The sequence below is a fragment of the Anser brachyrhynchus genome (genome assembly GCF_964034855.1).
Source record: "Anser brachyrhynchus genome assembly, chromosome: 7".
Classification (NCBI taxonomy): domain Eukaryota; kingdom Metazoa; phylum Chordata; class Aves; order Anseriformes; family Anatidae; genus Anser; species Anser brachyrhynchus.
The window spans coordinates 22,097,097-22,121,253 of NC_137701.1; the positions used below are offsets into that span (position 1 = coordinate 22,097,097).

Genomic DNA, 24,157 nt, shown 5'->3' on the forward strand with positions numbered 1-24,157 from the left:
GTCTAGCAAAAAGAGCAGAAAGAGAAAAAAAACACTCTGGAAGACAGTGAATCTAGAACCAAGCCCCAATAAATCCTTTACTCTGACCCTAAACATAGGAGATATACATATCCAGCCTCCTCCATAGAAAAGTTATATTGTTACAGTACCTTAATTTGGTTTTATAAACCCTCCTGTGTTCTGTGTCTGTGCACTTTTATTTAGGTATGAAAACCTTTGCATAACATAGTGCAATAACTTGCTGCACCTTGTTCCATCTGTAAATGTTTCCCAAGTTATACTGCCATTCACAGTCTTTAGTACATATGCAATTGGCATAAACTTAGGCAGTAGATATTCAGAAAGAAAGTAATTAAATGAAATTTAACACTTATCAAAAAATATTGGAATGTATTCATTTAAAATATTCCCCTGTGAGCTCATCATCCTTCTTTTCATTTTTATTCTTTTCTCTAAAATCTCCTTATTGAAACTGAAAGCAGAGAATTTATCATATTGAAAGATCAGAGGCACAAATGAATTTTCAAGATCTTTTTTCATACGCCTTATGCTGGTAGGCTTTCCTGTATTTTTGAGCAGACAGTCATAATCTGGAATTACTGTTGTCCACAGCGCATCCTTACAGCTTTCCATTTTAGGTCTGTTTGGAGTGGCCTTAGCCTCAGATTTGCTCAGACTTCATATAAAATTTGCTTTATACTTGCACACTGTCCTTTTGGTCACAGAAATATTAAAAGTGTCATTTTCATGTCCTTTCACTTGAAGTTAACTTTTAAAAAGAAAATAGAAAGAATTCAATATACAAGGAAGGTAGTTGTTTCCTTAGGAGAGCTTAACGTTTTCATTTTTTCTTGAAACTTGTACCTCATTTATTCATAGACAGCTATAAGAAACTAAATGTTTTAGCACTAAATACAGACTTAGACACACTTGGCATGTTTTTTTTTTTGTGTGTGTGTGTGTGGTTTTTTGTTTGTTGTTGTTTGTTTTTGTTTGTTTGTTTTTTAAATGTGGCTGTTCTTCTTTATTTTTACCATTATTTTTATATCAAGTTATCATGTGAACATCATTACATCTATCCTTGCACCACCTGACAGAACATATTTGCTGCATCAGGTCTTTGCTATACAGGACATCTCTGGCAAAGAAAATAAAATCTGAAAGCCATTTACAATTTTTCTCTATACTTGGTTTCCTTCAGTAATAACTGACCAAATAAAGAATGAAGTTTGCAGGTGCATCGTTGCCTTCTCTTACTGGTAAATGAATAGATGTTGTGTTTGCTTTAGCTGTTGCAGAAGACTTCTAATATCCAATTTTCCTCTTGAAAATTCACTGCCGCATGTTCTGCATTTTTTATCATCATTTACACAAGGAAAGCAATAGTAGTTGAAGGTCTTACTGCCAACATGATTTCTACCATACAGGAGCTTGGTCCCTCATCTGGAAGTCTGGAGACCCCTGAACAGCCACTTAGGCATACAGAAGTACCTGTGCCAGTTTCTGCTCCCATGTAAAGATATGAAGGTCTCGAAATCCATAATGCTCCAGGTTCCCCTTACAATTTATATCCTTAGGAACTGGGAAGCAGATTCTGGAATCCATTCTAAATACAACAGCTCAAAGAACAATTATAGATGGAGTAAATATTCTTTTGTCTCCTCTTATCCCATATGCTACTGAATCCTCCTGCAAGTAACTGATTGGCAAGGAGCTTATGTCCTCTTCAGACAGTGCATTCTGGCTGCATCTGTCAAACTCTCATTATAGGACTGCCCTCCAAAATGTCATCAAAACTGATTTTGAGGTCCAGGGATCTTTGTGTAGAAAATACATATATATTCTCCTGCTGGATTCCTCACATATTCTGATCAAACCTTCTGCTTTTACTGAGTACTGCAGTGTCACACAGGGGACGAGAGTACACAAAGTCACCACAAAGCTTACGAGGCCTCTTTCAGCAGAGCATACTATAGATATCCCACCTTTTAGAGAGCTCATATTTAAATGACTGCAGTATTACGATAGAGTCTTAGGGAGTAAAGTTCTTTTCAGTTGCTAAAGAATTCAGTATTCATGGAATTTTTTGCTTCTTTTGGAATGTTGAATGCCTGAAGCAACACAACAGTCTCCTTTCCTGGTATGGGATACCTGGCTGCTCCTTCCTTCCTAGCTTCCTTCCTAGCTTCAGCTGTTCTGCAGAACCCTTCCTCCTGAAGCAAGTTAGGACCCTTGCTTCTCTGGAGACTTGGTCTTTGGTCCTTCCCTTTGAGGATTAGTTGGAATGACGTTAGAGCCGTGTCTGCATTTTACGTAGTTCGTTCTGGTAGTATTGATCTCCAGGGTCAAACTTATCAGTGCTGGGGACAATGTGAGGCTGCTGCTGCCTTTTTCTGCCTTCTTTTCACTGTTGGGTCCTGGCTGTGGATGTTTGGTTGAGAAAAATTTCTTCAGAGGTAATCATATAGATGATTGCACAGTACAATTTGAGGTAACTATCCCTGGACACAGACTTGAGAAAAGATAATGTCAAATTGAGTATCTATATGAAATGAGTCTCTTCCCCAGTCTGAATAAGTATCAAAAATAACTGTTGGTTTACAAGATAGGCAGGGATCAAATCTAAACTGTTCAGCATTACCTACAGTAGTCAGAGCAAACTAACTGCTTTATCATATTTCACTTTGTCTTTTAGTCTAGCTCATTTGGGAAGAAGGAGTAGCACTGGAAAAGTTTTAATTGTCAACAAGATTTGACAACATTCAGTGAAGTTGTGGATTATGTATTATTGGGTCTGTCAAATTACATTTTGTGGTAGAGTACGTCCTTAGGATATTCTGACCTTGTATTCATGAAAACAGTGAAATCCTTCATCTCCAGACTGATGCATGACTTTGGAGCTAATTTTATTTGATATCCAGGTGTACTCTGGATATCAAAAAATGTGCATGTGTCTCAGCTTTTGTATTTCTGATGTTTGTAATTGCTAAGCCCTGTTCTGATTTTAGCCAATCAACCAAGATAATCTCTGATTTTAATCTCAATTAGCACCTCAGCTAGCAGGGATATAGGAAAAATAGTCTTCTGGAAACTGTAGATCCTTGGTATGTCATATAACTAGTTTATATTCTATTTCTCAATCCTAGAAATTACTTTGGCTACAAGAAATATATGTCCATACATGTGTCATGTATGATACTGTTTTGAGCTACAATACTTTGATAACTCACTTCTGTGCAACTGATATTCTCATATTTTACTGTCGTGTTTCAAATATAAAATTTGAATCTGATATCCAGCAGTTGTAAACCTTTTCATCTTCTATTTCATTGTTTTAGCACTCCAATAATTTTCAAATTTAGAAGTAATCTCTGCCAAAGTTACGCCATACTGCTGCATTTGGCATAAATCAAAACTATGGTTTATATCACTTCTGAAGATCTCTTACCCACAGCTGAAGCTATCCTATTAAGTGGGGAAGAAATTAATGAGGATTAAGCTGAGAGAGGTTGTTATACAGGAGACTGTAAAACTCAAAACATGGACCTTCATTTAATTCCCATCCTCTGCTGCATTGTCATTGTATTGGCATAACTGATACCAACTGTGCAAGACTGCCCTTTTCCTGGTTCCTCAGATGAGTCACAGCAATGTAGTGAAAGACTCCCAGCTGGGGAGCAGCAGACAAGCGGATGGAAGAGCTTGAGCCTCTTCCCCACAAAATTCTTGCACCTATGGACTTTGTCCTGCCACTTGACTTAATGAGAGTGCATAGGCAACTGGCCTCAATAAACAAAGCCATTTGTCTACTCTTGTGATGTCTGTCAGACATTGTAGGGCCAGCAGACCTTCACTTTGCTTCTCTCTAAAGCCAATTTTGCCCAATCCAGTAGTGGCTAAGTGAAAACCTTTAATTTACTGTGTAGGAGCACATATACTTAAATATATGTCATTACCAGTGACTACTAGGCTCTTTTTGTTTGACAGCTTTCTCTGTCAGGGTCCCAGGAATTTTGTAGCAGGCTAGGCCCCATTATATTAAACACAATGCTAATATACTAAAATTTGCACTGCTAATCTGAAGCTAATAGTATGCTGGGCCAGCAACTTAATTCTATGCTATAAAGGCTTCACTGTTCTAAAGCACTGAAGTCATGCAACGGATGTGGAACTAATCAAATTCTCTTAGTAGATCAGAATTTACATGATATTAAATATATTCTGACAGCACAGAGATAAAGAATATTAAAAGAAATGAATGTGCAGAACTGTACCAGTTGCATCTATCTTCATATTACCTTGGCAGGTTTTTTCCTTTCCCCACTGAAACCTTGAGTTTGAACAACCTCCCACAAAATGCAAGTAGAAGGACGAGTTCAAGTCTAAGAGCTGGCATTTGTTACTATTAACAGGCCCCTGATGTCATTAGTCCTAACAAATGGATTGAAAGTTATACATCATCAGTTAAGAATTTGGGCAGATTATATCAAAGAAACAGGCACTAAATTAGTAGTTGGAATAATATTAATTAACAGACATCACAATATGGTTTTACATTTTTTGGTATGGTAGATCTTCACACTGCATAATCTTGGCTCATTAATATGAATAAGAGACTGTGCAATGATCCCCAGAATGTACCATAGGTTTAGCCAAGTGGCCTTACAGACAGCACTGATGTCAGACACCAGTGCAAATAACATTGCCAAATCCCTGGCTTTCTTTTATCTTTGACTGTTTTTTGACCATGGGCTGTTATTGCACAGGCCAAGGGTAGATAGCTGTGATTTGTGCTCCTTCCCAGCTATCCTCAGCTTCCTGGACTGCAAAACTGCTGACTGGATGGCATCCAACAACTGCTCAGGGCTGTGCTAGAATGGCCAGAACAAGACGAGGTAATCATTAATCTGTGCCCGTGCTGCTTGGGCAGCTATCAGACTCGCTCATGACCTGCCTAGGGCATTGAAGAAGGAGGATTTCTGACAGAGAGGCTCAGTGTTGCTCCCTCACGGGTTTGAATGTGCTGGCAAGGCTTATGCCAAGTGCTCAACCATCAGTAAAAGGCAAATAAAGAAGCCTGAATAGAATTCAATATATGAACACAAGAAAAAAGTTGGCAGGAGTCATCATTTAGGCCTGATAGGTTTGTTTCTTTGCCCCAGCTTCCTATGTACAATACTTTCTTTTAACCTGTACCACGCATTTGAATGCTTTTACTGTGTATATTGTCAACGGTACAAAGGTCCTTTTATGTATTGCTGTCCCTGTTGTTCATGTTCCAGCCTGCTATAGGGAACACTGAGTTTTGTTTGTAAAATTTTGGGGCCAGCAAAGGCTGCAGATGCCCTAAACAGTGTGTCCTCAGCCCTTCTAGTAAATTCACTACTGTGCTTCTTTGTAGCACTCCAGGTAAGAGTAGATCAAGGGATTTAGGCCCAGTGAAAAGGCCCAGTGAGCTGAAAATTAACATTTGAGGTTGAAGCACCATCACCTTGTCAACTTGTACTGAAGATTACATTATAACCTTAAACTGATACTAGTGTGCACTAGGATGATGCACCTGAGCAATTCATTCAGCAGATAACAAAGCGAAAATCTGGAGGTTCAGGCACTTTGGGCTTGAAGCAATTTTGTGTGTACAGCAGGAGTTGTAATTCCTGTTCTTGGGTAGAATATTTAAAATGACTTTTCACAAAATGAAACGTAAGAAAAGGAACTCAGGTTTTTGTTTGTTTGTTTTCTTGTATGTATCAAAAAAGTAAGACGAAGCAGTTGTAATTATAAAGAATCTCTGGAGACATTTGCTCTCTCTAAATCTCTGTCTTTAGGAAACAGTTCAACTGATCTTTTCAAATATTAATGATTACTTGTGGTCCTTGAGCACTATTTTTTAGTAAAACAGCTCCAACTTTCTTCCTCCCTCCCCTGCCCCGTGGCTCTTGGCTTCTAGTAATATATTTTTTATGGAAGTCATTTACATTTTCCAGGTTCATGGAGTTTTGTCTTCCAGTTTTACTCTCCCAGGAAATTACATTACAGACTGAAAATGGAACCATTCAGTTAATTCAAATCTTGACAATGCAGAATACGTAAAAGCACTACCAAGCTAAAGGCATCTTCTTGATCTTATCTCTTCACCGCAGTTTGCACTTTGCAACCAAGATGTAATGTTTGATTCTAAACATATGGGTCATTACCTGTGTGGATACCCCCACAGTAAGAACTAAGCTTTTCCTGGAAAACCTGAGCTAATTTAAAACCTCTACTTGTTTGACCATTATATAAATGCAAGTTAAAGCTCAAGTAAAATCTTTACACAATCCTCTAACAAGTCTGAGCAGACTTAAATCGAATTTGTAGATTCATTTCTAGCTGTAATTTCTGACTTCTATTTTGGACTTTCCCCTTGACAAAAGGTAAACCTGAACATACCTGGCAGATTTTTTCCATTCTATTCATTCCAAAATTAGATTTTACTTTCAAGATTTATATGCGGAGCATTGCTAGAGATGAACTACATTTTCTTATTTATACTAAAAAAATTCTTACTGCACAAAATTTCCTTGTTCTTAAATTTTGTTTTAGCTATTTCAGTGTAGTTTATTTCATTATGAGTCAATTTGTCTTTAGTAGTATTATTTCAGCTAATGCTATTGTAACAGTGCTTTGTAATAGTAGAGTTTAAACAGTTATATGATATAAACCAGTATAAGTAAATACTGTAGGGTAGATTATTCTATTGGAAGTACTTAGAAACCTGAGTTCAATGGGCATGAAAAGAGTGACACCTGTATTAAAAAAAATATTTTATTGCTTCATCACAAGTATTGCATTACTTCACAGTTAAGGCTTCTGAAGTAAATCCCGTGGAAAAAAAAAAAGTTTAAAAACAAACACAACCCAAAGCTTACAAGCATCAGTAAATCTATGTAAAATAAATGCACTTACATACAGTATTCTGACAACAGTCTAAGGTAGTTTCAGACTTTTCTTTACACATGCAGACCATTAAGTGGAAAATTTAATCAAATAGCTACGGATATCTAATCACTTTTTGCAGCAGAATGACAGATCTTTGCTGAACCATTATTACAGCTTTTAATTTTAAATTGCTTATTGAACAGACTAATTTTGACCTTTAGCCAAAGACAGAATTATCCATAAAAGCAAAGGGATAAGATCTTCAGGTATAGTAATTTCTGATATTTACTCCAAGGTCAACAAAGTTTTGAAAGTTTATGACTCCTGTCTACCCAAATTAATTCAAGACATCTGTTTGAATTCTAGATGTTACAAAAGACATAGCGTAAATGAAGTAATAATTTTACAGAGTTAATAATTTATATAATTTTTCTAAACATGGAAGTTAATCCTAAATTTTGTACTACAAACACATTATCTGATAGTCTTCAATTTTGTCTGTACAGTAAACCAATGATAAGCTAAAATGTGTATTATATTTTGCGTACATCACTTCACTAGACAGAACACACAGAAAACTGCCTTTTATTTTGTTTTTTAATCATTTTAAAACATCCTGCTGGAACAGCCAATAGGCCATTTTATTTTGGGTATTTTTTTTGTTTGTTTGTTTAAAAAAAAGCTCTCTTGGGAATCACATTTGTAAAGTGGGGCAGGGGGTGGGGAGCTGGTGGGGAGGTTCAGTAAATGCAGTTAATAAAGGTAATAGTGCTAAGGAACTGTAGATATTATTAGCCATAACAAGTCAGTTATGGTGGTGATAATGTCCATTAGATGTGCACATTAATCCTTTGAGATTTACAGCTGAATCTTAGCGTAGAAAAGGACTGTTTTTTCATTAAGTCAGCAAATTTAGCAGCATGTAACACACGCAAGAAGTGTACTGGATCTCTTCTCACTGGAGCTGCATCCAATTTGATTTACACTTGGTACCTAGAGAATGACTTAACATAGCATGTTCTCTTTATGCTTTGATTTTTCAGTGACTTTCAGTCTTTGTGATGATACCTGCTATCTCCAATGACTATTTTGCTCTACTTATTCACAAAATAGGCACAAAATAGCTGGCAGCAGAACAGTTTTCCCCGAATGACCTAATGTCCACATTGTATGTCTAGGATTAAAGGTTGTTCCACTCCCTGTAATTTCCAGACTCCCAGTGAGGGTTCCTGCCTGTGCAAATCCTGGTAATTTTGAGTGACAGCCCAACATATGGTTACATTTTCCTACCTTTTATAGTTTACAGGAAATGATTTAGTAGACCAACCTGTAGGTACCATTGCCTTTGTCATTTTTCATATCCTGAAGAATAGCCTGCATGCTGCTGTCTGTTTGTTCTTCAAGATTATGGTTCTTTAATCATATCTATCTGCAGCACCTTTCACTGCAAAGACTTAAAACTATGTTCCATGTATGGAATAGCACAATTAATTCCATTTTTTAACTTTCTAATTAACTGTTATTTTGTATATAGAAAAAAATTGCTACCTGTAAATGCTTTTTGCTGCAGACACACGATAATATGCTTATAAAACAGTGTGCTTGCCCATGATCTTTACATATTTACTGCTATGAAGTCTTTCATCAATACTAACTTAAATTAACCAGTTTAAAAATGAATAGCTCAGTCTCACTAGAGACCATAATGAATTTAACATCTAAGCACCATTTATATATTTCAAGGACAGGTCAAAATCCATAGGTATTCTTATCTGTACTGAACTCCCATCTATATATAATGACTCTCAAAATGTCATGACTTTACTTTCATTATGCTGTCATTACAAGCTCTATATTCTTCCTCTAGCTCCCAAGACCTATATATTCTTCTAATGTTGCAGTCAGTATGCATTTATTAGATACAAAATCGTTTACATTCCTGTTGTGTACAACAAATAGTGCAACCTGTAGGAGTTAAAACCCCACTGTCTTTTGCCTCTCAGTTATATTTGTCTGTAGTAAACCAGCAGTAGGCACAGGCAGTCTGTTTGCTTATACTAGAGAAAAATATTCCTAGATTTAAAAACCATCAATATTAAATTCTTAGATGAGGATGCACCTTCATGCCCCTATTCATTCATCACCTGTGTCACCTAAATAATATTCAAAGGCAAAATCAGATTTATTTGTAGTTCTAAACATAACTTCTGTCGTGGTTCAGAGACAAGCTGCACTCATGATCTCTTTACCTTTCAAGTTTCCTTCTCCAGGAACATCTACACTCTGTGATCCAGCTGAAATCTGTCATTCTTCAAGCACCCTATCCTTGCTGTACTGTTGTGCTAACAGGGACTTCTTATTGCAAACTCCTTTGATTGCCTACCAGTTTCATAGCAGTATCTTTTATCTTCCCGTTACATGCCAAGATAAACTGTACTGTCCACCCTATATACCTGAGCTGGATCTTCAGTGTTACCTAGCTCTTTCAAGCAACAAATCTTGTAGGTTGTTCAAGGACAGTTGTTTTCCCTGCATTTGTGTGAATCCCACATTACCATGCAACCTCTGCAGGACTCGGATAGTTCTCTTCACCTATTTGTGAAGAGAACCTACTTCATCTCCTATTTTGTGCTCTGCCAGTTCAAGTACGTGCACTCTGGCCACTCAGTCCTTAAGTAGATGTTCACTGAAATTAATGTTTCTTATCATTTCTTGATATTTTTCTTCTACCTGACCAGCCATTATTTTCCTAATACCATGAATATCACAAAACATTTTCCTACCTCCAACCACTAATTTGTTTCCAGTTCACTCTTCCTAACATTACCCTCTTTAATTTAGCTTTGTTATAGTCAAACCGAATAATGTCAAACAGATAAATCAATTTCAACAAAATTGAATAAAAAATGTATTTTGAGAAAATAAATATCTTCACAGACAATTGTGAGCAGAGATTAAAAGCAATTAAATAAATTATTCACTCCTGTGAAGTGTTTGCTCAGCCCTACTATATATCTATAAGTAATATTTCTAGTTTTTTACTTTGCAATTTCACATAATGGAAATTAGAAGGTGATGAACAGACAAGAGGAAAATCTGGCAAGCAAAATAACCTATGAAAAATACAGAGCAATGAAATACAGAAGATTTTTTCTGGTATTAGAAAACATAGACTAAATTGCAGGGAGCTTATATTCAATTGTTCCCTGATCCCTAGCAGTAATCACAGTCCTGACACTGGTTATCAAGTTTTTTCTATGTTATCAACAGGGACTGCAAGATGCTTAGAAATGATTGCTACAGTAACCAGCCTGTTGGTAGCCACTTACATTCACAGGATGGAAATGAAAGCCTAAGTTCAACCTTTCCGAGACATATTGATATTTAATTCTGGGCTGAAGAAAGCTACCTATTTCCATGGAAGATTCAGAGCAGTGAGCATTCCCAGAGATGGGTCTCAGATAGCAATTTTACTCTCAAAAAGCCTGAAAAGCTTCATATTGATTAATGTAATGATCAGGGCCATTAAGAAGCTGTTAGAAAATCTAGTTCCACATTTAGGATTTAACTCCCCGCCTAATCTTGAGAAGGCTTGGAACGTGTAATTTGCATCTCCCAGAATATCAGATTCTTACAAGCATACTGTAGTGTTAGTGTCCTGAAATCGACCCGTGGAACCTGGTAGACTTTGTATTAATATCTCTGTATCAACAAAAACAAGAATTGTAACTTGGTTGTTTCCACTGTAATCCCACAAGCTTCAGAATATTTAGTATTCTCATCTTCTTTCTGAAAATACTCGAGCACTTAAGGATTGATTAGTAGGCAGTTGGCAGTGAAATGTTTTAGATGCCAGCCTAGCAGGGATACTAGTGAATCCCAGCACCATTCTGAGTCCAATGCCGAGGCTCTGATATGTACCCACAACATGTAGTGCAGTGGACTTCAACTCCATTCAGAACAAATTACTGTCCTTTGCTCCTGAATAGCCTCTTCTGCCATTGAAAAGCCACCTTGTGTCATACTCCCCTGGTGATGTGTATTCAAGCAGTGTGTGACTGTGGATGACTGGTACTTAAACAAACCTGACACACAATTTATAAGCACTGACCCTGTCATGAAATTGTAGGCTAAATTGGTACCATTTTTGGTGTCTACAGGAAAATGTTTCTATACAAAAAAATCTGCTGAACTCTGATTTTTTGAAAGAGCATCAGAATTTAGGTTTAGATTTGGAACTGTTGCAATGGTTAAAGTAACGGTTAATTCAGGATGGAAGAATTTGAAGACTGGCTAATTTCTCTTAAAAGCTAAAAGGACAAAAATGACTAGTAAAAAATGCAGAGGAAGGCATGCAGTTACAAGGACAGAGCTTAACAGATGTTCGGGGATCTTAGTCTTGTTTTTTCAGCTAGCATTTTTCAGCTAGCACCATCAAGTATTTCTGTACAGGAAATACACTGTAGTCTTTTTTTTTTTTTTTTTTTTTGAGAAGATGTTGAAAGTAGACTAGTAGCAAAGCTGCCGGCATTATTTCTGCAAGGGTATCTGGAGATTGCAGGTTTTCTATAGTGATATTTGCTCATTCTTTTTCATTCCACAGACAAAGCATCCCTGTACTAAATGAAATAAGGTATAGTTGCATGAAAAATTAAGATGCATCAGGACACTCTGACATATGCGTGCTAGAAAATGTGGATATTATCAGAAAATTACCACTTAACTAAAGAAAAGTTTTATTGATTCTGAGCATGAGTTCTCACTTTACTGGCAAAGATTTTTTTTTTTTCTTGGCATTCTAACTACTTTTAAATCTTAGGTTTATTACAAAACACATAATCATCAGGTTAATATAAAGAATTACAGTAATCAGTTATATTTAACTGGCATGTTATTGTTCTAAGTAACAGTTTATTGTGGATTACTTTTTGAGAATGTAATTTAAACGAGTAACCTCTTTTTAAATGTCAAAAATGAATTCAGACTGATCCCATTTTTGCCTTGTATATTTTTGTGAATTATTTCTGTGAAGAAAACCTCTGCCCCCGCAACCCAGTAAATAGCATTTATTGTTTAGAACTTCCTGTACATTACCTAATACTTGAGTATTAGCAAAATGACAACAATTAGTTGATTTTGTGTCCTATATCTCTCCTGAGATGAACAGGACAGATGGTCAAATATTTCAGACTTTAGATTGGCCAGTAAGAAGTTATTTGCAACTAGTATTAATGCTCCCATCTAAGGTCTTCCCTCTATGGCATCATTGAACTTTTCTGTTCCAACGCATTCCAGTTCATTTTCTAGTAATGTTCCTGTTACACATTTATTGAGTGAAATAGTGACACACTGACGCCTATAACAGTTCTGCCAAATCAGCCAGGGTGAGATCCATGGACGTATATCTGCAACTGGTCACGGTCTCTTCCATGGAACTGAAAATTTCATCAATGAGGCATTATATATGACTATATTAGGAATGACTCCTGGATTTAGGGATAAAACATTTTATCCCTAAATCAATCCCCAGTCAACACATCTGGGCAACTACCACGTTTTTTTCTTCATGGTTATCTTCAAATGGGTATATCAAGGTTCTCAAACCAGATTTCATTTTTCAAGCAACAGAATTCTCCACATAGCTTGTTAGGTAGCTCTCTTGCTGCAGAACAAGTAATTTCCCAGAGTTAGCAACAATCTTGTGCCTAGCTGGCATTGTGGTACTGTATCATGTCCAGCCAGCCCATTCTATCTCCACTAAGAAGAAGGAAAAAAGTCTTCAGAGCTACCGTACTCCATCAGTTTTTACAGACACTTCAAATCACTATGTCAATTGAGTAAATGTTTATTATGTTATGAATTTATACCATTATCTCATGGTCACTGTTACATGCATTGCTCTACTTTTTAAACAACATTTTACAAACAAGTTTCCTCTTACTCTAACCAACTTGCCTGTCCTGAGTTTCTGTTGTCAGCTTTATGTACTAGTGTAAGGAAAATGAAAGTAACTGCTGTTTATTGGTGATCTTTGCTGGTCCCTGGGCCACTCCATTCCATTCCATTCCATTCCATTCCATTCCATTCCATTCCATTCCATTCCATTCCATTCCATTCCATTCCATTCCATTCCATTCCATTCCATTCCATTCCATTCCATTCCACCATCAGAGTCCTGATGAGTCTCTACATAGACAGGCATCTTTCATTTTTAGGCTCTGTTTTAGAATAAATAACTGATACAGAAATAATTGTCAATAGTGTAAAGGCATACCCCAAAGCAATCCACACAAAGGCCTCTGAAGAGAGTTTAGACCATGTACAATGTTAGGCAGGGCAGAGGGGAATATTTGCATTACAACAATCACTGTCCCATGAAAACAAAACAATTACAGAGCCCAATTTCTTACAAGGCCAAACTCAACTAGGTTTAGAAATTCTTAAGAGAAGATATAAAGTTTACTAAGACACATTTTGGAGTTGGCAAAGTGTTATAAGCTGTAACAGTAGATGCAGCCATTGGATGGCTCTGCAAAATTCCAACAGTGAGCAAAGAAAGCAAGAATTACCTTTCCTTCCGATAGAGTCTGGTGAATATCAGCTTGAGGTTTCTGTATTAAGCCACTTTTTTGTTTGTTTGTTTTTAATAACTTTTTCTAAAGTTCACTTATTTCAGACTGGTGGACCTAAATATGAAGAAACTACATTTGTTTTGCCTCATCTTTTGGTACTAGATAATGTAGTAGCATTTGCCACACGGTAGAAGAAAATGTGAAACCTGCATCAATAGATATTATTGATTCTCTAGTATTTTTGCCACTTACTACAAGACACAGAAGGAATATGGAAAACTAAACCTTGCTTTTAATGACACAGTCATTGATGCGATGTGCTTTCATATTGTTGTAGTATCAGTCAAAGTAATATTTTAATATTTGATTACCTAAATTAGGTAAATGAGAGATGCAATTAAAATGCTATTCTCAGCCTCTACAATAATTACAAAATTAGAAGAGCAGTGGCTCAGTTCACATACTTTACGGGAAACATTGAAAAAAATATTCCTGTCACTCACTCAAGTAGTAAGTCAGCTGATTTCAACATGATTTAACCTTCCTATAATACTGGCGGTATTCTAAGTTAATATTTAGTCTTTCTAAACCATAACTTCTCAAGCTAAAAGAAGACACGTGCTCAATCAATTCAAATGACACATAAAGTTCTCAACTTTATTTTACTGAGACTCACTTTTTCAGCCTGAGAAACCTTGTCTCTCCAGTCAAGCAAAGAACTACACTCCCCTTTGAATTATCAAAAATATAAAATCACCTTAATACGCTAACACCTGTTTACCACTCCATTGAGCATTATGATTTCTTGGCCTAAAAGTCTTTGAGACATGAGATATATTTTTTTTTGTTTCCAGTTAGCCAGTTAGCCTCTAGTGTAGGTTAAAACACAGTTGAGTTTATATCCAATGACTAGAGGGAGCTCTACTTTATGGAAGATCTCAGCCAGATTTTCAGCTGTTTGAGAATTCAGTTTTACTGATTAGGTGGTGTTACAAAATCCAAGGTAAACAGAATTCTTAACCTTACTGCAAAGCAAAGGAAATACATAGAAGTGCGAGTGATTCTTTTCACTTTGGTTGTTTACCTGAAGGAGGAATTCTGAAAACCAGGAGCTGGCAGTATGACACACAGCGGGAATTCTCAGAGCTACGTATTGCCTTGGAAATATATGCAGAAAAGTGATCTACCCACCATAAGAGTCCAGTCTTTGTTATAAAATTAAATAATATATATAAACCTACTTCTTTTAAATTTACATTTTATTAGCTTTCAGAAATTCTTATCTATTGCAAGCTTTTAAAATATCACCTCTACAGTATTAGAAATTGCTATTATAAGGCCATATGAATCACAAAGAAAATAAATAATGATCACATTAAAGAAATAGAAAAGAGCATAATGACATAATTATGTTCATAATTATATGTTATAATTATGATCTAAAATATTATGTAATTAGCACATGAATTCCAGTAATTTGTTTTAGACTTGCATTTGCATTGTTTTCAGAAGAAAGTTTACAAAGTGCAAACTTTTCTCTGACTCTACATTACCCTAAAACTGTTAATACGTAAACATTTTAAGTTGCTACCTGTTGTTATTTAGACATCATCTTTAAAAATAGTCCCTGAAACAGGACAACAGTCCCAGGCAAAAAATATTAAATTCTGAAACTTTAATAAAAGTAAGAACATAAGTGTGTGTGTATATATATATATATGCAAATGTATATATGTATGCATATAAAATGCATTAGATATATATGATATATTATAACATACATACAAATGTACAAAAATATAAAAAATATACAAAATATACAAAATACACTATTTAAAGATTCTTTTTAATGGAAAACTTTGTTACTTTTTAGAGAGAAAAACTCTTCTATTTACAGGAGAGGTATAGCATAGGAGGTGACCTATATGAGTGGACGACAATAGAAAGATAACCTATATAGCAGGTATCCATGAGGACTGAGAATATCAGTCACTGCCACACGACCACCACTCCATTTCAGTCTTCCCACTTACCATGCTTTACCTAAGAGCTCTCTATTGCTTCTCCTCATTCTCCCTACTTATTCTCCCCCCTTTGAACTTTTCTTTCTGCTTCTTCTCTTTGATTTCATTTTTCCTTAAAGAATTCAGAATGGTAGCACTGAACTTTCAACCACTGACATTCAAACAGTATCAGAATGATGTCAAAGGAGTTCACACCTCCCTACCAATGTATGTTTATAGAAAATGACTTGACTTCTGGCTTCTCAAAATGTAAATACTTGTTATAGAGAGAGAAATATGTCATAAAAAGTAGATACTAAAGAAAGCAAGAGGCTTTACTCACCCCTTTTAGCTTTAATGCAGTTCACAGAAGGTGCCACACTTCATTTCACTCTAAAACCTGCTCAAGCTTTAATCTAAAAAAATCTGGAATACGGTATCTTGTGTGTCCTGTCCTCTTTGGGTAATCCAGGAGTGAGCTGGGATTTTCACAGTTTTTATATGTGGGATAATTGAGAAATACTGAGCACTGTAGATTAAATTACTAGCATAAAACAAACAAACAAAGACAGAAAAAATAATTGTTCCACCAAATCAAAAATAATGGTTCCCTCCTTGGTAATGGCTCTTATGGCATTTGTTATCCATTGTATATAGACCCGTCAAAAAAAAAAAAAAAAAAAAAAAGGACCTTGAAAATCAAACATTAAAATCTGTGTACCTATATTATCTTCCTATCCATACAATTGCATTAGGGAATGAAAGCGAAAAAAATCCTGTTTCTCTATACAGAATTACTAGAATGACTATGAAGTTATCTAACATTTGGAAGTTCCTCTTTGACTTACATAATGTGGCATCTTTCTGACATTTTAACAGGCGGTATTTCAGTAATCAACCAGCTCCCAGGCATCTGAGTTTTTCATATAGTACCCTAAACTGCCGGGGTGTTGATCTAAGAAAGCATTACTGTCACCGTTAGATTCAGCTACCACTCACAATGAAATTTTCAGGCAACTCTGAAACTTTTAAAGGAGGGCCAGCAAAAAGGCAAACAAAAACGTCTAACGTTGTTACAATGTGAGAATGGACAAATTCTATTTCACTTGCCCTCAGGCAACCCCCTCGGGTTTTAACTGCCTTTTCTATAGCTTTACCTCACTCACTTTGCTCTTTTCCTCAAAAATTCATGTTCTCACATAGATGACACTATATAACATAGGAATATTGGTAACATTACCCCAAGGATCAATCTATATTTACTTAATTTGTATTTAACAGAATATCTATGAATATTTAGTCAGACCTCTTATTTCATGAATTATTTATCCATTCACAAACACAATCTCGCATTAATCGTGGCTGGAGCTATTTTTGCAGTAATTTCTTTTTGATTTTTTTTTTCAATTCTTAGAAGTTTCTTAAAGTTAAATTAAAATTTATTTAATTGATACCTTTTAATTCAGGTAGTTAAAACTAATAAACACAAAACTTCATTTCTACTTTAATCATTATGGAATAGCATGTGGACCGCCTCAGATCTCTTTGTGGTATATCGTCACTTACTCATCATGCAGCCAAAACTATTAGAATGAAGGATATTCTTTTTCTGTTTTTAACCTGAACAGATTTTAAATATTTTCTGATAAGACCTTATAGAATAAAAGTAACAACAAAAAAGACTAAAACAAAAAGAAGGAGCCAATATGACAAATGTTCTTGCTACTGCTATGAAGTCCACAAACCACAGTTAACTAGTAAGGAAGAATGAGTAGAAATACAAATAATGAATGCAGGAGATTGGGGAACAAACATGTCTCAGACTTCCCAGTCGAACAGTCTAGGTAATTTTCTTGTAAATCACACTTTAAAAGTTCCAAGTATTTGTCAGCACTTACTGCCTTTTTGTAAGCAGCAGACCCTAGTGGAAACAACACTGTTCTAATTCAGCACAGAAAAATCATCTGTTTGTTCTGTTGACATCCCTTGCATAACAGAGAGTTAACAGACTACTTATGCCATCTTTTCCCTAGTTTCTTCGTAGGAAACTATTAGAGAAGTAACAGTCTCTGACACACACAGTTCTTGTCTGCTCTGTGTAGGAATCATAGCGTATCTGAACAATACCCCCAGATGGTGCAAATGAATGGCAATGGCAGGTAACACTAAATAGTTCAGCTTCAAATTTTAGAAAACTGCTGCTTCTATCTTCTGTACCTCGATTTCTCAAGATTTCATGGAAATAGGTTCATGTCTTTACAAAACCAACTCTTAAACATTCAAGAAATTCATTAAAGACTTACTTTAGCATCTTAAAATGAGAGTAAAGATTGACAGTATACTGTATGCTAAAATTTATTAAGCGTTTCCTTATCTGTATTATTTCAATATATTTTTTTACAGGCTTGACATTATATTCTGATCCTCCTATCTGCTGGAAGACAGGATTTTTTTTTTTTATTTTTTTATTTTAATGAGTTTGTTCTGCAGGTCAACTATTTTAGAACTGATGAATTTCATCCACTCTTCATTAATTTGTATAACTATTTTCTCCTGGTACTTCTTCCCCCATGATAGATTTCTAAAAGCTTTTATTCCCATACTGCCTCAGTAGCAACTCCTGAAATACCTCATGAATCTCTCCCTTTGTAATTCCCCAGTATAGTCTTTACTCCATCATTTTGTGTCCACTCCAAATGGTGGGTCTCTACACTGATGATTGAACAGACAGAGTGAACTGGGAAAACCTTTAATGAGTTGAAAGATGTAGAAGGAGGTTTTCTGGTTTGTATCAACACCTGCTAGACTGCTTTTTGTTTGATAAGTACAAGGACAGACCTAAAGAACCCGAATCTCTGGCACTAAACGTTCAGGCTTTACAGCTGGATTTTACTAAATCCAATACTACATACTAGCCTTGAATGATGCTGCAGCTTTCACTCTGAGAAACAGAGTTGATACACAGAATTTTAGATAATAAGGATTACAGGGATATTCTCCAAATACTATTAAGTAAGTTACCGTAGCTCTGTAACCTTCAAGAGTTAGGACTGGATTTCCTGATACAGCTGGTTTCTAGTCTAGAGTCTAGCCTAATACCTGTACTGCAGCACCACAAAGTCAAACTGAATGAAGAACACATTTGAGAGGAACATCCTGCATAAAGGAACTCAGCATTCTTTCTTTGTAAGTCTAATGATTCACTCTACCTGACCTTTGCCTTTTGTTTTTAGGTTCTCTTTCATGTGTCTTCCCCCATCACCTAATCTGCTTCCAGAAATAAGCTTAAATTCATCTAGAGTTTAAAGACTTATATAAAACAGAAAGTACTGAAGGAAGGCATTTCTCTCTCTCTCTCTCTCTCTTAAAACCTTTTATTTCCTATAATTTTCCAGCTGAAAAACCTTGATATTCTAAGTAGTCTCTATTTCTCCATGGAGAAAATCAATAGCTCAGACTCCAGCAGAGTGCTCTGATGGTACCAGTTTTACATGTAAATTCTTATCAATCATCCTAAGAACCATTCTACAATTATCTCATAAAGATACTAATTAAAATTGCTTCTGTTACACTAGAACACAGAGGAAAAACCCCTGAGGATGGCAAAGAAAATGCCAAGTGTTAACTGAAATCTTGTAAACTCTATTTTATATATTATCCTAGCAGAGGAAAATCAATCTAACACTGATTAAATATTACAAATAAGGGTTGGGTTTTTTAAACATAATTTTTGCGTTAAGAATGAACACTAATTATGATCACAAAGCTGCAATATACAGTTCATTTGCACTGAAATGTTCATAGGATAATGGGCAGATAATAAGAGACTTTATTATTTTTATAGAAAAATAAGTTTGTTGAAAAGCTTTGCATGTTATGTGCAATAAAGAGAGGGAAATTATCACTAGATACACCATATCAAATCTTCAGGACTCAAAATAAAAATTAAAAATGGGATGGGAAAATATCTTTTTTTCCTTCTCTTTTTGGAGCACTGGCTACTCCAAAATGGAAAAAGGCCATTTTCAGTAATGAAACTAGGAAATATATAGTGCCTAGTATGATCTACTCTTTCCACTAAAAAAAGTCAATAATATTAAGTAGAAACATAAATCTCATTATTGATTTGTTTTATAATTTTATTAATAGCTCTGTAAAATATGTACTGAAACTTTCCTTGAATCATATCCAGCCTAGTTTAGTCACATCTCACTTTTTGCTTTGTGTGAAACCTGGGACCAGTATTTCATTTATACTATAGTACTTTTAAATAGCAGCAAATGGATGCTTGGAGATTTAAGTTGAATGTTATTAAAATATTTTATCACTAGCAAATGATAGCAGTTATGTTTTTTTTAGAGATATGAGCGTAAAACTTTCATGTATGACCTAATTTAGTAGTATTTCATGAAATGAATCCTAAAAAAAAGAGAAACAATTTTCTGTAAATTTGCTGCTCATGTTGGAAATCTCAAGAGTTCTCATTAACAGAAGATTACATTCATGTGATCAAGAAAACTTTTGTCATCTGCAGAGGAAGTAAGTCTGTGTGGAGTCATGGACTAATTTGAAAGTATTGGAAAAAGCAGCTAAAACAAAAAGGGGCTTTCTTCTGGTGAGTTCCTACTAATAAAAGCAATATCAATAAGGAAACTGATTATTAATGTGAATAGATAGTTTCTATAAAAAAAACTGCAGCTACCAAAAAGTTCCAGACTTGGCAGTGAATTTGATCCACAGGTGCCTGAAGCAGAACTAGTCCCCTTGCTGCATGATATTTGCTTGACACACTTGCAACTGGTTCTTATAACAGTCACTTGAATGCCTTAAGATGCAGTGGAGTTCTCTCAATTTGTATACTTGAGTGGAAGTCAGCAATTTTTGCTGTTATTCAAAGCAGATTCAAGTGGTCCAGAGTCAAGTTGATTTCCTGAACTACTTAAAAATTAGTTACTACTAGTATATGCAAAATATATAATTGCACGTATATTTAATTTCTTATATATATAGTTGGAAATATATTTTTTCATATATATATGTGTGTGTATACATATGTGTATACATATATATAAATACACATTGTTTATATATATAAACAAAACAGACTTCTGCATAAGGGTAACTCATACTCCATATGTACTGCTGGCACACAGAGCCATAACTGTATCTGCTCATTGATCAAGGTAGTTGAGAAAATGTTTAAGACTATAAACTACTGGTAAAGTTTGTTAAACACCTCTTATTTCTGTTATTTCAAGTTAAAATAAGGGGAAGTGGAAGAAATGTTTTTGTGGCTGGTTTTAATTTTGTGATGTTTCTAAGAAGGAAATCCTTCCAACTCCATCACAAGCTCTTACTTCTCAGTTAAAAATAGTTTAAATGGTACAGCAAACCTGCAACTGCTATTTTTTCAAACAAGTCATAATTTTATATACTGAAGAAATAGCAATCAATTCACTTCCCTTCACCTTATTTGTACAAAGAATGGATTAGTTATAGCTTCCCTTATAGAAACTTCCTCAAAAATATGCCCAGGACATCCTAAATCAACGGTATTACAGCTACCTTCCTAGCAGGCTTTGCATAAATTTATTCTACCACAGTATGTTAAACATTGGAAATTCCTAGAGCACCTGTAGTTTACTGATATGGTTAAATCTGTGCTTTTTACTAAAAGATGCATATTGGCATCAGCCATTTATTTCATTCTTTTACTTTTTCAGATCAGTCTGTGTCTATATTCTTCTAAGCATTTCTAGATGAATCCTAGGATCACTTTTAAGAGAAAATGTCTATGGTCATTATTCAATAAGAACTGCAGAGTCAAACCTCACATTTGGTTAACCGTAATTCTTCCAAAACATTTCGTCATGCCTATTGGGCTGAATAGCCCTAAATTATATAAGTATTCCATAACATTATTGCTTACCACATTTCTAATGTCCTCCCTACAATTGACGCCACTTGGTTTGAAGCACAAGCAGATGCCCCGCGTGTGGCAGGGATGACAGCAGTGGTTCAGTAGGTGCTGCTGTTCTCACTGGCTCCGTGCTCTGCTAAGGTCATCGCTCGCAAGGGACATAGGGTCCTCGCAGGTGCGTGCTCCTAAATACAAAACCAGCGTCCTATCTACTTCACACAAAATATACAGCTGCTATAACAGATGGTGACCTAGTAAAAAGGTTACAAGAAAAAATCCCAAAATAATGATGCTGGATGAAAAATACTTCTCAAGTCAGGAGAAAGTTGAACTGCCTTGCAAGGGCAGTTCTGAGCTTCTGAGAAAACTACTAATAGCCAAGGATACCAGCAGAAGTCGAGGCAAATGACCATTTAATGTTTCTGAGTACAGCAAAATTAAAATCAATGAATTTAAGCAGTATATTTTTAGGAAAATAATAAAGAAGTGCTAATCTAGACTATGCTGTAGCCAGTTGACAACCACCTAGCAGGCTTGTCATGAGGCAAACGATTTTTCCTCCCCTTTCTTTTCTCCAATACAGGGTATCTGCTGATTCATTACAAGCAGATTAGGTTCCCATCACTGTCGTGACTGGAGGTAGCAGACATGCCCGACAAAAAAGTGTAAATTCAGAACACGCTCTCTGAAAGGAATTTAAGTGACAAGAGGAAAAAAATGCAGTTCTGCAAACTGCGGAACTTATGAGCATTACTATTTTCTGGATTTTCATTTGTAATCACTTTCTCTTGTGTTGACTCCTTGGCAGTACAGTTAAATTTGTACCACAGCTTTGTACTTGATGGTGATCCTAACTGCAATTTTTCCACTTCCAAAATGCTTCTTTCCCTCAAGTGTGAGATCTGTACCCACCTGTCCCTCATGCTTCTCATCGCTCTCCTCCTGCCCCTACATTTGCCTGAAATTGAAGGGGTCAAAATGCAAGGTCAAGTGAAGACAAATTCTCCTTCTCCTACCACAATTTTTAGTGACACCACAAATTAACAACAATTAAAAATTAAAAAATTAACAAAATTAACAAAATTAATTAAAAATTAAAAAATTAACAAAAAATTAAAAAATTAACAAAATTAATTAAAATTTAAAAATTAAAAAATTAACAAATTAAAACAACAATTAAAAGCATTCTAATGTATGAAAGACAGACAATATTATCTATGTGTGCCTTGTGATGCCAGCAAACAACCTGTTTGATACAAGATTCCTGCTACTCAGCCATGGGAAGGTTGTCCATTGGTTATTCTCAGGTGTTACTTCCTGGCGTAGTTTATATTTCTATTTATGTGGAATGGGACTTTTTTCTTTTTGCAAGCTCTGAACTAAGGTACTCCCCTATTTCAGAGGAATTGACTACTTACTTTAGACAGTATCCCTGAAGTCACTCGCTAAAAATTTCTGTAAATAAGAGATAATTGTGGGTGCATTGTGTGTGGCCTGGTTTGGTATCTAAGCGCCTGGGTTGTGGATACTATGGGCAGAATAAAAATGGATACAGTCTGGGCCAGCTCAGGTCTGGCAAGGCAATAGCAGCGCTGGGGTGCAGCCAGAACATGGCATCTGGAGGAACCAAATAGGAGATAGTTTGGGTGGTAACATGAAGCTGCTAAGTGCTCCTAACTATTGTGAAGCCAGTTTTAGCATGTATGCTGTGCCCTGACAGCACTTCTGGTTCCAAAATACCCTGCTGGGTTGGGCAGACCCAGCTGTAGCACCTGAACAGGCTTCATGTGCTTGTGCAGCATCCATACTGAGCAGTTCCAGGAGAGCTGGTCACTGTGCTTCAGAAGCAGTGGAATTATACACTTCTACAGTCTGTGCAAGATGGCTTCTTCCAGTCTGTTTTCATCCCAGATGATGGAGAGTTGAATTGATTTAAAAGCTTCAAAAATCTTTTTTTCCCCCCTTACTGTAAACTCCATAAATAATAGTATATTGTACAATGTTTAGCAAATGTGGATAAGCAAGCTTTGTCAATTCCAAAATGAGAAAGCTAGTTCAAGGTGAACATTAAGGACTTTTCCAAAAGTTTCCATAAAAGGCAATTTCATAATGTAGACATCTTTGACCATCTTTGGTAAATAGGTTTATATCTGCAAATGATGCTGTACTACTTATGGTCTGTCTCGGTGCAACTGAGAAGCACTTTAGACAAATGTTCTACTCTTTTTATAGATTGACAAGGGCTTTACAGGAACGTTTGCTATTATAAGACAGATGTGAAACTTAGAAAAGCCTTCTGATTTGCTTGCGCTACATTTAACTGCATAGTGGATACTCATGTTCTTAGTTTTTAACATCTTCTTTTCCTTCACCTGCATTAGAAATAATTCCCATTTGCATTAGGTCTAAAAAATATTCAGCTATCTCATCTGTATGACATAAAGACAAAGACTCATAGTCTCCTTCTACATTGCACTGGTTTTATTTTGAGAGAAGACCCAATTTACCTTTAATGGGGGTTTATTCCAAGTTACAGAAAGCTCTGTATGGGTACTATGAAAGAATTCAGTCTTTTTTTTTTCTTTTTTTTTTTTTTTTCAGTATTCCACAAGCACAGTTTACATTCAAATTCAGTTGTTCATCTTTCCTTCATCATTTACTCTTGACATGTTACAGCACTGATGACATAAGAAATTTTTAAAACTTCTTCCTTATTCTTCCAAATAGTTTTTAAAAAATCT

At 35.6% G+C, this 24,157-nt stretch overlaps 2 protein-coding genes across 2 annotated transcripts in view; one reads left to right on the forward strand and one right to left on the reverse strand.

Moving 5' to 3' along the window:
• Positions 1 to 13,007, reverse strand: part of B3GALT1 (beta-1,3-galactosyltransferase 1) — a 160,829-nt gene extending 147,822 nt beyond the window's left edge. The window contains exon 1 of the mRNA XM_080601021.1: positions 12,873 to 13,007. The gene's annotated coding sequence lies outside the window, so the exon portion shown is untranslated. The remainder of the gene's footprint in view (positions 1 to 12,872) is intronic.
• LOC308198518 (uncharacterized protein) overlaps positions 1 to 24,157 on the forward strand; it is a 196,227-nt gene that overhangs the window by 139,439 nt on the left and 32,631 nt on the right. The gene's annotated exons all lie outside the window — the stretch shown is intronic.